Genomic DNA, 12,832 nt, shown 5'->3' with positions numbered 1-12,832 from the left:
GAGAGAGTCTTATATTTTATGTACCCTAAAAGATCTTTGGAATTTGTTAGTATCCACATCTGATTCACGCCACCTCTAGAATAGGCAGTATCACAATAACTTATTTAAGTAGTCACTGAACAATGAAAACGTCAAGAATATTGCACATATAACAGAAGGACACTTAATATCATGAGACATATATACTAGTATACAAAGTATGAAGCATCCAGGGCTTCTACTACAATGTATTAATTTTTAATAAGTTAGTTAACTTCGCCGCCTCCGCCGGAACACTGTCCATATGTCGACCGTTCTGTAACTGATTATAATCTTTCGTTCTTAAGTCTCGCTTTTGTTATCCATATGGGATTCAATAACCTTTATGCGTTGATCAACATTAATTACCCCATATCAGTTTTCTAAGATAAGGCGTATGTTAATGTATGTCAAAACTTTATCAATCTTATAATTCGATCAAATGTGATGTACTGAAAATGCATGAAATATTTGCAAATGCACATAAAGCAATCAATCAACGAATGCATTAATTCTTTCACGATTCACAGAGAATAGAACGGAAACATTTAGAATGAGATTTTACATGTAAAGTTTCAATCAGTTTAAGTTTGGTTTATGCTTGAAATCTCTCCATAGTTCATAATTTCAGTTCAGTACTTTAAAAAAATAATTACAAACGCTTTCAAGGTGCATTGCAAACACTTTATATCAATCAAAACAATACAGCAACAAAATACATAAGCATGATGAGATTAAAACACAAAGATTTCACCAAATAAATTTTTACACATTCTGTAGCACTTCCCCGAACATACACATGAAAAGCAAAGATATATATGTAATGGGGATATGACAGGTTTTTTTTATCGATTGTACCATTGTAAAGTACACATAACTGGATTTATAAATGAACAGAGTAATTGATTGAAATAAAATTGGCAAATCAAACACACCTACAACATGCTTGTGAATTAGCCTATAATTATCACTAAATTTTAAATTTAGATTGAAAACTTATTTTTAAACTGACTTGTAAAACTAGTTTTACAATGTTTATATTCTGTCACTAGTTCTGATGGTTCTCTGCTTAACTATTGACTCCACCTAAAGGCTTGTTGTACCTTACCTTATAATTATTTCATGGTTGCATGAGCTTGCAAGGAAGCTAACCAAAGATTCTACCTGTTGCTTCATACTCGTTGTAATCGGCTTTAATTACAATCGACAATTTCTTGTAATTAGAAGTATGCAATGTATTCGTTAAATATAAACTGTAAATCTAGAAGAGGATTTCAATTCTGTTTTGTACTTGATTGGAATATAACTTCGATTATGCTTTATTTTCTCGGTAATGGACAGATTTCTGAATCATATTTCTGACGCTGCATGTTCAGGAATACTATTTTGTATTCAATTTTATCTGTAACAGTTCAATGATCGTTGACAAGCTGTAAAGATCGAATCGAATAGTATAAAGTGGTTATTTACACTGACAATTAATAGAAACTACTTAAAGAAATGAACTTTAATTGTGTGACACCAAAAGTTTGAATACGATACACAGAAAATAAGCGTAAGTGTAAACGATAAAAATATACTAAATGATTAATTCTCAGGGCTCATCGTATCTTTTAACGAGCTAACGTTTATTTATTGTATTTCAAACACGTAATAGCATAAAGTTGCATCATTTAAAAACATCAAAGTAAAAGTTAAAGACGACACATGTATCAATTAAACCAAATACTTTGCAAAGATAAATTTAAAGTTCTTAAATTCATGGTCCTTTCAAACATCCTGTATCGACCCTGTGACGTTATGCACGGTGTTCGGTTTTATTATGGTAACGTTACTCGACGTCGTTTTTCTATTATTTCAAACTACTTCTGTACAAAACGTCAAAGCTTTGCAGATTTTTTTTAAAATAGCTGGCTTAACTATTTATTAAAAAAAAACTGTTAACATGACTGATTACATATTTTTAACAAATAAACTTTAACTCATCATAATCTTAACTTAATAAAATATTTTCAAATATTTGACACTGCCCAAGCATGTCAATAGTTGAAAAATGCCTATCCTCTTTGATGCTCAGGATTCCGTCATCACAAGTATCTAGGTCTAGGCATATATATATATATCGATTTGACAAAGTCAGTACCAAAGCTGTTTTGTGCATCAAGAGTACAAATGTTATCAACCCGCCTTCAACTGTAGCTTTTAAACTACAGTTCGCGAATAATTTCAAGGTCTTTTTATTCGTTTTATCAACATCTCAAATATGTGTCTTTTAAGAAGATTATAATGAAAATAATCCTCGTTCAGGTCAATGGCAGCTACAGTTATATATATATATATATATATATATTCAATTTAGAATTGTATATAAATATATAGATATATATACAAGTCTAAATTGAAAACAACGTTCAAACCTATGATTGCGTTGCATAAAAACCGCAATTTTTATACGTGTGGATGCAAAACAAATTTCTTGGTAGAGGGGTCTAAATACAGCACAAACAACATTTTCAAAAAGACCAAATGAGTGAAAAAGTATATTTTAACAAAACGCATTTGACTAGCAGGTCGAACAACTGATGTTCTTAAACCCTGCTGACTGCCATTGGCGATTGTCAAATAAACGGATCACAAGATGTAACAAAACAGATCTATATATATATATATATTCTATAAATCCTCTGTTTGCTTGATCTGTCATTTTAATTTTAATTTCATCCTCAGATTTTAAAATGAAAACAGCAGTTTAGAATTTTTGATTTTATTTAACGATAAACGATGAAGCGTTTGCACCGTTGATGGAAGTTTTGCCAAAGGGTTTAACAAGTCCAGTACTTAGTTTTGTTGACGGACATTTTATATATTTAGTGCTTCTTTAATTTATAGACATTATTTGCCATTTTTTACCTTTACAAACAAAGCATACATTATCGTCTGTTATGGTAAATAGTGTCCTTCTATTCCACTCCTCTATAGGCAATTTCCATTTTGATGGTTCTTTCAAATATTTAATCAGTTTAATATTTTAAACTGTAACCCGGATCTATATCAAATACGAACATTTTAACTGAATTCACATATGCCTATGTATGTTTTTATTGTAATAGCTAGACACATATCTTGAAGACTCCATTTCAGTATTGTCCCAAATGTTTTGATATAATCATTCAGTTATTGACGTTTAGACTAAACGTGAAATAATAAAAGTGGTAAAACTTGTTTTTGAATTGTGCTCCCTAAGCTCGCACTGGACATCCCGATCCGACATCTGCGGATGGATCATAATCCCGAGGAGCAATAAATGAAACACTTGAAAAGGTGGGTAAGTAATAACTGTTACAAACTTTCATTCGAACATATCCTTGATACCCGATGTGAGACTGTTAATGATAAAAGGTGGCGAAAGATACAAGAGGGACAGTCAAACTCATAGATCGAAAGTAAACTGACAACGCCATGGCTAAAAAAGAAAAGGACAAACAGACAAATAAAAGTACACAAGACAAAACATAGAAAACTAAAGACTAAGCAACCCGCACCCCACCAAAAACTGGGGTTGATCTCAAGTGCTCCGGAAGGGTAAGCAGATCCTGCTCCACATGTGGCACCCGTCGTGTTGTTATGATATAAGAAACACGGTAAATAATATAATTTGGTAGGCCACATTCGTGAAAAGGGAATGGGATTGTAGTTTTGACATAAGGGACATATCCGATATCATCTGTGAAACGGATATTCCATACCGGCCAACCAACGCGTGATGGCGTCCGTAAAATTTACCAAGGGATGATTTCAACTTCACTATTTGGAACTCTTGGTTTAATAGCTTCCTTGTGAGCAGCAACCCTCTATCAGCGAAATCATGATAGGAAATACAAGCCCGGGAATATCGTTTCAATTGGGAGATATATACTCCGTATGCAGGCGCTGCTGTAATAGTGCTACATCGAAAATGAAAGCTCACAATTGGGAAGCTGAAATCATCTCTTTTGTCGAAAAGTTTTGTTTTCAACCGACCCTCATTGTCAATTTCTAGATGTAATTCAAGATATGATTTATACTTAACTGTATCTGTTGCATCATTTATCTTTTGTTCGATGGTATAGTTGAGTTCAACATAGTCAACGCTGACAATGACAGGACAAACCTCGACAATGACAGGACCAAATAAAATGCTATTAACTTTTTTATTTTTCAAAAAAATTATTTCAGATTTGAAATATAATAAGATCTCATCTTTTAATACATAAATTAAGGGAAAAATATAGATTTTTTTTTTCAGATTGCGAAAACGTGACATGACCATCGCTGACTGACAGGACTAACCTCGACAATGACAGGACCAAATGAAAATGCAAATTACTTTTTTATTACTCAAAATATTCCTCTTAAATTTGATATATATGTGTTATTAATTTTAAACGTAACACTGTACTCACAACACAATTCATAAACAACAATACAGATAATCCAATCAATTTTGTTGATTGAATAATTCACGCCTCAGTAGTTGTGTAATCAGTGACACGTGCCCTCATTATTTTATAAGAATTGACATATCTATCTAAGTTCGATTTCAAATTCTACCAAAATTTAACTCTTAAATAAGTAGCATGTAAAGAATATATACAGCCATCCTGTGTGCAAATACGATGCATATAAAGGGTCCTGAGTGCACTTTGTATGTCCTGAGTGCACTCAGGACGTCCTGAGCAGTGTTTAGACGTACCCAAGATATCATGCATGCACGGGTCGGGCATACTTCAAGAAATGTTTATTTGTTTTTATGAAAAAAAAAATAAAACTATCAAGATATATCCTGCACAAGGCTCGAGTATTCCTCAAGTAATACGTGGAAATCATTATTTACTGTTACGAAAATATTAAAAAAAAAAAAAAAAACTATATATGATTTTAATTACTGTCATCACAAACTGTATTTGATTTATCCGGCAACTTATGTATGGCTTAATATTTCACACCTTTTGTTTGTTACTTTATAATTGTGATCAAACGTGTCAAATTATGACCGGTAATTAATATACAACATAATCTACAACACAGTTAAATACAATATACTACTCAATACCATAAAAAGTTCAAATAACGCGGTGGGCGTTCGCAGACCTAATTGTTTTTTCCAAGTTTTTTTTCTTATTTGATAAAAACTAAACCATGTAAACCATTCAAACTTATTGTTTTTTTTTTTTTATTAATTTTAAGCAAATCCTATAACATTTAAATAAATATACAGTAGATTACGTACAACGATCTGGACACAGTCAATGCTGGTTATGTCAAGTTTTTTACCCTAATAAATATATTTTTCGCATTTTTTTTCATATTATCTATTATTCATAGATCAACTTTTGTAAGTAAAATAACAAAGAAATTAGGACTTATCATCGGTCAGTCATTGCCAACTTTGGTCAGGTCACGTTTACAGAATATTCTGATATTTTATTTTAACATTTTCCTATATTTATGTACTAAATATTCAAATCTTATTATATTTCAAATTTGACATTAATCCTTTGAGAAATAAAAAAGTTATTAGCATTTTCATTTGGTCCTGTCATTGTCGATGTTGGTCCTGTCGTTGTCAGCGTTGGTCAGGTCATATTACCGCAAGCTTTTTATACTTTTTTTCTATATTTTTTTCTTATATTTATGTTTAAAATGGTCTTATCTTATTATATTTCAAATTTCAGAGAAATTTTTGAGAAATACAAAAGTAATTAGCAGTGTCATTTGGTCCTGTCATTGTCCAGGTTGGTCCTGTCAGTCAGCGATGGTCATGTCACGTTTTCGCAATTTGAAAAAAAAATCTATTTTTTTCCCTTAATTTATGTATTAAAAGATGAGATCTTATTATATTTCAAATCTGAAATAATTTTTTTGAAAAATAAAAAAAGTTAATAGCATTTTTATTTGGTCCTGTCATTGTCGAGGTTTGTCCTGTCAGCGTTGGTCAGGTCACATTACCGCAAGCTTTTAATATTTTTTCTATATTGTTTCTATATTTATGTGTAAAATGGTCTAATCTTATTATATTTCAAATTTCAGAGAAATATTCTGAGAAATAAAAAAGTAATTAGCAATTTCATTTGGTCCTGTCATTGTCGAGGTTGGTCCTGTCAGTCATCGATGGTCATGTCACGTTTTCGAAAGTTTTTGAAAAAAAATCTATATTTTTTATAAAATTTATGTATTTAAAGACGACATCTTATTTTATATTTCAAATCTGAGATAATTCCATTGAAAAATAAAAAAGTTATTAGCATTTTTATTTGGTCCTGTCATTGTCGATGTTGGTCCTGTCATTATCAGCGTTGGTCAGGTCACGTTTTCTAAAGCTTCTGAAATAAAAATCTCATTGTTTTTCTTTAATCTATATATTAAATGATGAAATCTTATTATATTTCAAATTTGAGATGAATCCTTTGAGAAATGAAAAAGTTATTAACATTTTTCATTTGGTCCTGTCATTCGGTCCAGTCAATAGTATAACCCGCAGTTTCATAATAAATTTGAAGCCCGGCTTGATTGCTGATAAAATAGATGTAATTTAGAAAGAGGTTTCGTGGATAAATATAGTGATTAAAGAACAACTTAGGACTAAAAACTATCGTTTTATATTGTTCAATTTGATCTCGTTCGGAATTTAATGAAATAGTTGCTACTTGATGTTAAGAAAAACGTCTACTAATCTACCATATTATACAGTCAATGCTGAGCTTAGATCTTCAAAAAAAAAAAATCATAAAATTGAGAATGAAAATGGGGAATGTGTCAAAGAGACAACAACCCGATCATAGAGCAGACAACAGCCGAAGGCCACCAATGGTTCTTCAATGCAGCGAGAAACTCCCGCACCCGGAGGCGTCCTTCAGCTGGCCCCATAACAAATATGTATACTAGTTCAGTGATAATGGACGTCATACTAAACTCCAAATTATACACAAGAAACTAAAATTAAAAATGATACAAGACTAACAAAGGCCAGAGGCTCCTGACTTGGGACAGGCGCAAAAATGAATATATATATAAAAACAAAGGGGATTGAAAAGACATGATAATGTACAAAAACAAATATATTACTATATACGGTGTACATGTACTATGCACTTCTCAAATTAGATAAACAAAAGAAATATGATAATTCAATTTTATCTAGTGTTTTAGTGATAAATTTACTGAAATAGATTATAAGTTATTATTGATAAGGAGTTTGTGATGATTTACATTTAAAAACTAGTACAAGGTTGCTAGTACATACATTAGAAAGATAACTTACTGTGAAATACTAAAACAATAAGTAGAATGAACTCTACAAACGAAAGGCGTCCGTGAACCAAGTAGGTGGGGATAAAATAAAGACATATATTCATACACTACTGGAACAATGCCCCGTAGATTGGCCGTGATAATGTCCTTAAAAATGCTGGTGATTTTTACAGTGTTTGTCACGGTTAATTTACGGTGGGCTGTGAAACTTATCCGTGACAATGCCGTGGAATGACTGTCGTGAAAAGGCTGTGAAAAGGCCGTGAAGCGGTGCCACCTGAAAACTTGGGTGAAAAGACCGTAGAAACCCTGTGAAAAAAAAAATGTACACCGTGAAAAAGTCGTGATAATGCATTATGTGCCCATCGTGAAAAGACCGTGAAATGTAGTTATAGTACAGTATATGCCTTTATTTGTCGTGAAAAGGCTGTGAAAAGGTGCCAACTGAAAACTTGGGTAAAGAGACCGTAGAAACCCTGTGAAAACAAAAATGTACACCGTGAAATAGTCGTGATAAATTATGTGCCCATTGTGAAAAGACCGTGAAATGTACATGTACTACTGTGATAAACAGCCATTCACTGATTGTGAAAACTCCAGTAAAATGTTAAATGTATTTTTCAGGCCATAATTTAACAAAAAATTTAAATGCTGTTTCAATCAAGTGAAGTGAAATGCCTGAAAACCTAGTGTAAACATTTACAGAAAACTTATTTAAGTACAATGCAAGTGAGACTATGAAAAACCATATTAAAATGCTGTATTTTTTTTAGTAATAATTGTGACAAAGAATAAAAATATTAATTTTAATAGAACTGTAGTAATTATGTAAAGAAAACATAAAAGCACACATATGTCAATGTGATTAAGTAGCTTAAGTCAGCTGTAACATGTATTGTAGAAATTTTGTACATCTCTTGGGTCTGATTTTACCACTTCAGCAATATTTGTCTAATGTAATCCTTCACTTCACTGCCCCTTTGAATAACTATTCCAGAAAAACATTTATAGAAGTTCCTGTTAATTCCCAGGAAATACTTTTAACTGAAAAGCTCTTCTTTCCAACTGGATTCCTGAACTATTTTATATAAAGACTGCTATATCCTTTTGCTCTTCATTCCTAGAATAAATAAAGAAACATTACATTTATTATACATGTATATAAAAAAACTATTCAAATTAATTTTTGGCATTTATGTACATACATATTTTGTACATGTACTTAAAACAGCTACAATATTATTCCATGCAATACAGGACTTCACGGTTAATGACCCCATATTGAATAGGGGGCAGATTTTCATACTGGAGGTGAAAATGGTATGAAAAATACTAAAAAACATCATTGAAACAGAACAGCCACTTGGAAACATGCATAGCCATAGGTTTTCCCATATTTTCATACCATTTTCCAGAAAATCTGCCCCCTATCCAATATATACATTGTATGGCATCATTAGTTAACGAAGTTCTGTATTGTTAACTTATTGTTTTGTATTATTTATTTTTTTTAGATTTTTTTAAAGACTAAAGACACTTTTAAGACAGACTATTAAATTTAAATGTTTCTTTGAAGTAATAATATGTATGGCTAAAGCCAAACTTGTCTAGACTAAGTGGCCGTAATGAGTCACAGCTATTTATTTTACAGGGGGCCAGGGGCGTAGCAACTTTTACTGCAGGCACGTTCGCCATACCAATTATTTTTTAAACACCTCATTGCCATACCAATTATTCTTATCATATGGCACAAACCCTTCTAGGACATTTTGCCGTACAAATATTATATACTTTCCCTGCTACGCCCCTGATTAATCCCTTTTGAACTCTGTGTCCCGACGGCCAAGTCAGAAAATACTTAAATACTCCCGACATTTTCAAAGGGGGTTACACCTCTGATTATCAGAGTGAACTCCATTTCAGAGATACTTATTGTTATTATAATCATTTCCAATTATATATGTCTATGTCTACGTAGTGTACTGTACATAAATGTCATTTTTTTTATGTGGCCAGTGTGGGGAAAAAGGACCCCCCCTTTTTCCCCCAAATACATAAACAAAACAAAACCGTAATCGTATTTAAAGGATCCGGTAAGTCTTAGAAAACATTAACCGAAATGATTAAAGGAATCAAGTGCAACAGACTCAAATATAAGTGAATATATCACATGCATGTTTGCGCGGTTTCTGCAAATTCAGTTCAATGGATTCCAGGAAATGCTCACAAACGTCATCAACATTTTGGTGATATGATGCATAAAATAATAAAATATTAATAATTTAACTTACCTCAAACTTGCTGTCACTCGTCTTGCATCTATAAAGTAAATATTAATCGACCTTCGGCGTCTTTCAAATTTCCAACCTAAGTGCGGAAATGTTACAATTACTATAAAAAAAAACACGAATCCGGATACGGTCTGATATTCCGGGAAGTTCTCGTTTTTACATGTTTCGGTTCCAATTAAAATTAATGTTTACATTGTTTATAATAATGTACAGACGAGAAGCAAAATACTTTTCTTTAAATACAAAATATTTATTGGCACAAAGTCATTAATTATAACAATGAATGGTTCCATCTAAAAGTCAGTCCTGTAGTACAGTAGTATTGCATATAATAATATTTAAACAGACATATATTTATAATGAAAAGTTTATAGGATATCAAGAAAAATGTGAGTGGAAATAATTAGACCATATTACAATAATCACATGGGATGTTTTAAATCTGAATTAGGATAAGAAAAAATTTACATGAAAAAATATCACGGCCTTTTCACTGGTTTCAACAACCAGTGAAAAGGCCGTGATATTTTTTATTAAGCATGAAAGGACAAGTTATCACGGCCTTTTCACGGGATATTGAAATTTCCCGGCCTTTTTCTAACATCAAATATTTTTCACGGCCTTTAGAAATATTTTTTTTACAAAAGTCACGGGGTATTTTCACGGGGTTTTCACGGCCCTGTGATATTTTCACAGACATTTCACGGCCTTTTCATGGGCTGTTGTTACAGTAGTGATATATATTTGTCTGTTTGTCTTTCTTTTTTTAGCCATGACATTGTCGGTTTATTTATTATCTGTGAGTTTGACTGTCCCCCTGGTATCTTTCGCCCCTCTTTCAAGAAGGTATAAACTAATAAAACTGATGAAACTTTAGAAGTGAGGCATTTGCAAATAGAATCCTTCGTTTTAACTATTAATACTTCAGGCTAGGTGGCTGAGTGGTCTAGAGCGATGAATACAGTGCAGGCGGTGTAGTCTCGATATAACAATAGCATGTTCGAACCCGGCGAGGGAAGAACAAAATTTTGGATCCACAAAATTTGCAGATTTAACGTAATAAATACCGCGTTTGTTTTAGCAACATTTAACTATTACTAAACATTTGAATATAGAATTAAATACATGATGAACAATCGATTTGTTTTATTTCAAAGATGTAAACAATACGTGTGTAAACAAAACATATTTCGCATGAGCAGTGTGATAGCGTCCTTATTCAACGTGTACCGATTAAGTATCAATTTCAGCTTTCTAAATATTTATCTTAAGTTTACTTAATAGAAACATGGTATATTCTTAATGTATCACCTTTCGACATGCAAATTTACTACCTATGCTTATTTTATTGGAAGCAATGGTCATGAAAACAATTAATACAATACAATATTTTAATTGTCAATCAAGGACGCCCTAAGAGGGCAGTATAATTACAAACAATTTGTTACAATGATTATTATTAATTCTTAATGATGTATAATGACAAGATATAGAATGGAAAAAAATAAACACAAAGGAAAAGCAAAACCCCAGATAAGTATATATATTTAACATATTGAAATGTTGAGGCATATATTGGTATATATAGACATAAAACCATTCTTATAATGTCCTGTTTCCTTATATATAGTGTAATAGAAATAATTGCCAAGCTACATGTGATATCAAAGTAACACAGAAATCGTGAAATTGTTTTCGTGTAAAATCGTTTTTAAACTTGTGATCGTATTGATGATACACAAAATATATGAACAATACTTGATAAATATACAAAATATAAGGACAATTCATATATTTTTGATGCCATCAATACATTTAAAAAAAAATTAAGGACATCAATAGTTTTGATTTATTTTAAGTGTTTTAAGTATTGTAACATTGCCTTAAATCTCGAAACCTTCAAGTTCCAAGCTGATTCAGGACTTGTGATCATGTGTGTTTGTTGATGAGGTCTGATATATCATTTTATCTTTTTCCTTTCAAGTTCTTTTCTTTCTCCGCCTCTAAACTTCTTAATTAAATATTTCAACAAGTTGTATAGTGGAAACGAACAATCAATTGTTTCTCTGCTAAACTATCTACAATGTGTATGACATACATATATAAGTCCATACATAGATGTTTACTTAAATTATACATGGCATTATACGTTTATTTCAAAAGCGATAATATTGATGTGTCATCTAATTCGAAACTTCTTCCAATGTTTTGTAAAACATACATATATGACCGCTATTTTTGTGAATTTACAAGCAATCGTATATACGCTACCAATTTTACTGCACCAGATGCACATTTTCGCAGTTAATGTCAATTCAGTGATCAATGTGATGCTCGAGACTAAAACAAATCAAATTCCAAAACCAAATACAATCACCAAAAAGTATCTCAAGTTAGGCCAAAACCGGACAATATTGTCCAAACCTAGTGTTGATATCGGCCAATTATTCTAAAAACAATTTCTATGATGAGTTTTGTTAAACTTATGTTAAGTGGTCATTCCATAAACCAATCTGCAGCATTTCCGACTAACTTGGACTTCAGTGAAACTTCAAATTACTATGAAAAAAAATCTGCTCTGCAACTTAGAATCAATGACATACGACATACTTTTTAAACATATCTATGTTTTATTTATAATCAATTTATGTATCATTGACCCTGGACTTCCTGAATACTGAACTCTAACAATTTCATATTTTTATCTCAGTTGAATTTGACATTGTAAGTAGTAATCGAGGTCAGAACGTTAACTACCGACTCACACTTTGCATGATGCATACATTAGAATGCAAATATATTTCCCTTCTCTGATAAAACTCTTACGGTAGACTTTCTCATTGCGTTTAATCGGCATAACTATTTTATAAATGTCTAGCTCAGCGTGCATTCACCTATTTCAAATTATGTTGATGAGATTGAAAATGAAGCTATATCAAATGTTGATTGTTCCTTCCTTAGTATGTTTCGAAATTTACTCAACATCAGACAGCACCACAGAAGTAAAGGAAAGTCTATAAAATGGAACAATAATATCATGACCATTTCGCAACGGATAGTTGGTTGTACTTTGTATACATGGAGGTACAAGATTACAGAGGTACTCTGGTGCATGTTTTTGGTTCATATTATAAAACATCTGTGATTTTCTTCTTCTTCTTCTTTCAAAAAGAGATTCCCAGCCAACCTCAGAGTATAAGGTTTCAGTTTTAGTGAAAATTGGTAGACCGGTT

At 31.8% G+C, this 12,832-nt stretch overlaps 1 long non-coding RNA gene across 1 annotated transcript; it reads right to left on the bottom strand.

Annotated features, from left to right (window-relative positions):
• Positions 1-8,100: 8,100 nt before the first annotated feature.
• LOC127713079 (uncharacterized) lies at positions 8,101-9,688 on the bottom strand. Its single transcript, XR_007987452.1, has 2 exons — positions 9,600-9,688; positions 8,101-8,428 (listed from the first exon to the last, which is right to left on the bottom strand). It is a non-coding gene; the product is annotated as an uncharacterized LOC127713079 (long non-coding RNA).
• Positions 9,689-12,832: the final 3,144 nt, after the last annotated feature.

Source organism: Mytilus californianus, unplaced genomic scaffold, assembly GCF_021869535.1.
Source record: "Mytilus californianus isolate M0D057914Y unplaced genomic scaffold, xbMytCali1.0.p SCAF_8, whole genome shotgun sequence".
Classification (NCBI taxonomy): domain Eukaryota; kingdom Metazoa; phylum Mollusca; class Bivalvia; order Mytilida; family Mytilidae; genus Mytilus; species Mytilus californianus.
The sequence above is the reverse complement of the archived record's forward strand: the minus strand, read 5'-3'. Positions and strand labels throughout refer to the sequence as shown.